Genomic DNA, 4,404 nt, shown 5'->3' with positions numbered 1-4,404 from the left:
GCAAAGGCATCTGTGGCTCCCTCTGGCAGCGGACACGGGAGCAGGTGTGGGTTCAGCAGGTGAGAAGGCACCAGCATCTGCCCCATGCAGCCCAGAGAGGCTGTGCTGTAAAGGCTGAGCAGCCCCTGTGTGTGCTATGAAGGGGGAGAGCTGCTGGGGCCAAGCTCCTGTGCAGGGCTGTGTGTCCAGCCTGTGTGCTCCTCCCAAAGCCAAGTGTGTGTTCCCAGAGCCGTGCTGGGACAGGCTCTGCCTCCAGCCCAGCTGGCCTCCTCACACTTTCCAACAGAGGTTCCAAGCGCTTTGAGGCAGAGGTTTGTGATTGTGGTTTCTCATGAGCAAATGGCCATTTCTGGTGCCCTTTACAGCACCTAAACAAACAAGCCCTGGAGGAGACAGGCAGGAGATGAGCCAGACAGGGACTCTTTTCTCTGATCTGTACTTGAGATGTGAGTCCTGTTCTCCTGGTAGCATGAGGCATCTCTCAGGACAGACGACTTGTTGGTGTTGGAGCACCTATCCTTTCCTCAGTCCTGTGTTATGCTCTGCACAGAGAAGGAAATGCTGCAAGCACCAAACCTGCCAGATTTCTGCATTCAGATGCAGAGGCCAGTCAAGACAGGCTCCTGTCTCTGGAGTCTTCTTTTATAGGAACTTTATGGCTGCCCTTCTGGACAGCACTGAGTCACCCAGTGATTTCAGAGTATAGCCTGGGGCTGGGGGAAGCTGGACATGCTCAGCTGCTTTGCTCTTTGCTGTGGTGGGCTGTGAGGGGAGCTTGTCCCATTGTACAGTGGTGCCTCTTGCACATGTTGGCTGTAGCTCGGGGTGTGCACCAAGACTGAACCTGTGCTTGTGTTTCTCTCGTAAGGTCAAAACTCATGGGTTGCAAATGGCCACACAGACATGAATGTATTGCCCAAGCCTCAGCTTGGCAATGTGAGCCTGAAGCACTAGGGCAATATTAAATCTGCAGCGAGTGAAAGAAATTCTATTTTCTTCTATAGAAAGAAAAAGTCATTTATTTCCTGAGGCTGTTGTTCTGGGGAGCAAACCCAGAGAGTATGAAGTGCTGAGAACCACTGGAATGAAAGAGTTGTATGTCCAGATTCTCATTCAGGGCGTGAGCTGTCTTGCATGGTGTGCACCTCTCCTGTGTAGGGCTATGTGAACTATCTGTATGGCTGCTGAGCTCCCTCCTCACCTGCCCAGAGCAGGGAAAGGGCTCCCACTGTAAAGGTCCATAAAACTCTTGTTCTGGGTGTTCATCCCTGAGGCAGGTTTGCCCTCTGAAGCCTGGCAGGAGTGTAGGCAGAATGTACATAGCCCCTGCCCACTCAGTGCAAATTAGAGCTTTATCCACAGCCTTCTTGGGGACTCAGTGGGATTTCTTCCATCACAGCATCTAGGAGCCATCCGTGGCTCTTTGCTGGGTTGATTCCCACCCCTCTGTGAGCTGAGTGGCCCCGCAGTGCTGGCAGAAGGCACCCCCAGGGCTGGGTGAGCAGGTTGGTGGGTGGGGATAACAGATTCGGGGGTAGTTGTGCTGCTGCTGTGCCCTGACCCTCTGTGAGAGGCTGCTGCCCTGACCCTGCCACACGGTCCCATTGAAACCTTGCCACACTAAGGTAACCCAGGACAGATTCTGGCTTACCAGGATGTGCTGGATTTTATGCTGAGAGGTTTCATTGATTGCTCCCAGAGCAGTAGAGCTGATCCTTCAGCAGAAACTGCTGAGAAAGGAACAAGAAGTTGGGCGGTTTCCTGAGAAGCACAGCTCTCACAAGATGAAGTTTGGGTGGGCTGCACACTCAGATTTCTGTCAGTCAGTGTTCATTCATGTCCAGGAACAACTTCTGAGCTTCACATCTCCAAGTCCTACTGATTCTTAAGCAGAATGGAAAGTGGACCTTGGCTCTTGCTGGGTAAGTCTGCGTTCTTTTGGTTTCAGGGCCCTCTTGCTTAGGTTAGACTTTAACAGTGATTAGTTACCCAACAACTTTCTGTAAGTAAAGGAATCTGTAAGTTTTCCATTAAGTGGCAAACACTTCGAACTTCCTCCCAGCTCCTCTGCTGCAATCTAACCTGCTGTCTTTTTTCACAAGGAGATGGAGGGTACTACCTTCACGTTTTATTGATTTCCTATTTACAGTGGAGGAGAGACCAAAGCTGTGAGGAGCACTGAACACAACCTCCCATGGAGCTCTGGGCACAGTGCAGTACATCAGTGTCAGCCTCTACCCTTGAAACTTCCTCTGGATTTACTGTATATATCAGGCATGTGACAGGGGAGAAAGGTGATGTCTAGGAACATGGTTAAGGAATCTGGGGGGAGATTCCTTATTCCAGCCCAGGCACTGACCTCCTCTGAAGCCCTGGGCAAGATGTCTGTTTTCCTGTCTCTGAAGTGGGGATGTGAATGCTTTTATCATGTGGGCCTGTAAGGCTCCCTGGCCCTGATAATAGCTTTAAAATGCTGTTAAGTAGTGGATTTTTTTGTGGTGGTGATGATAAGAATTCGGCAGTCTGGACAGATAATAGAGTTTTGAGATCTTCCTGTAGGTGCAGCAAGTACTGGAGGTTCATATTTGGTAGGCAGTTTTACACAGTCTCCTCTGTGTCTCTGTCTCTTATCATCAATATCAGCGGAGAAATAGGGAAAAGGACCTATTATGACTCTGTTCTTCCTCTTTGTGCTTACAGTTTGGTTACAGTTTACTTTGTCACCCACCCAGCCTGTTCAGATTGTCTCCAAACAATCCTGTAACAAACATGCTGCACCTTGAGCAAGTGGGGAGCTTTCCTTGGGATGGACAGGTTCTGCTGCAGTTGTGGTCATACTGAAAAATACCTGTTGGCTACAGATTCTTGTTTGGATAACAGAACAACTCAGTTCCTGTTTTGTTCCCAATAGCTCCAAAGCCAGCCCCCCCAGAAACAACAGAACAAGAGGGAGTAGTCTATTGAGATTCTGTAATTTGCAAGAGAGTACAAATACAGTAGAGTAAATCTTATATCTGTAAGAGAGCTAGTTTGTCCTGGATCTGAAAAAATCTATTAGGCAGCGTTCATGACAGTTAAAGGGATTCTCAGTTGTGTATCTGCTTTCACGTCCCTTGACACTATCAAACCAGACCCATTCCTCAGGGTAGGAGAGACCCAGGCTGTGATGTCCACAGGAATGCTCCTTCCACTTCACAGGAATAGCTCCTTTACTTGAGATGGCACAGTGTTGTGCAGACAGGGGACATCTCTGGCTAAAAAAATAACCTGTGAAGAGGTAAAAGCACTGCTGGTCTCCATTGCTCAAGCAGCCCTTCTTGCAAGAGTCAATCCCCCATCTCCCTTACCCATCCAAATGGGAGAAATACTCATGGAGGTTCCTGTAAGTGTGAGATTTTGGTGCTCGGAGCTGGTGGTTTTTGTTTGGCTGCTGTTGCACAGTCCTGTGGATCTTGGTGCTGCTCCTGGTGGAGGACTGTAACTGTGAATTCCACTATGTGACAGCCTGGACTGGCTCCTGCCTTTTCCAATTGCCTCATCTGAGAGCACACAGAAACCTTTTGTTAGACCTGGACTCTCCCTTTATACAGCAATCACAGAGCTACCCAACTGATTGTTTATAACCTTTGAATTGGGCAAACCTTGTCCTAATGCCCGATGTGGCTTTTCATGGTCAAACAAGCCCTTCAGTGAGAGGTCAAGGAAACTGAAATGAAGGAAGTCAAAAATTTATTATTTTCCCCTTTGGACAGCAGTGGTACATCCTTGAGAGATTTCCTCTCCATTCACAGGGTTCAAGATTTCCTCTGATGGAGAAGGGCAGGATGTGGCTCTCAAGAGCTTCCCAGGTCAGTGTCCAAGACACCACCATTTATGGGGTGCACGTTTCTTCTCCTCTACAGAGCTCTCAGCCCCTATGGCCATGGAGATGGGCAGTGCTCCAGTATCAGCCAACCTGGAAGAGGGCAGGAATGGGGTTTTCTCCGTCAGGATGGGTATGGGGTCACCAGTGCTCTAAGACAGACAGTGCCCTCCCTGTCAGGACTTACGCCAGGGGAAACCAGCAACTTGGCAGAGAATTGTTTGATGCATGAAGAAAAGAAACAACTCTGCCAGTACAGATTCACTCCTGGGACTACCTCACATCAAAGTATTGTCTCCATCCAACTCTGATCTTTGCTTGCTCCCCACCCTCTCCGCTGTTCCTTTACCGTGAGAAAGTACGGCACGGAAAGTGCTGGACCACTCTGTTCTCATCTTGCCCTGTGAGCCAGCAATTCTTCAGGGACAGGGAGGGGGAAGGGTGGCATGCCTTTACTTCTCAAAGATAGGGCTTCATTACATCACCCTCCCCTTCTGACCACTCCCATATATGAAGCCTTGCTGCCACTCAGCTCTGTGTGA

Source organism: Sylvia atricapilla, chromosome 17 (assembly GCF_009819655.1).
Source record: "Sylvia atricapilla isolate bSylAtr1 chromosome 17, bSylAtr1.pri, whole genome shotgun sequence".
NCBI lineage: Eukaryota > Metazoa > Chordata > Aves > Passeriformes > Sylviidae > Sylvia > Sylvia atricapilla.
This window is presented reverse-complemented; position numbering follows the sequence as displayed.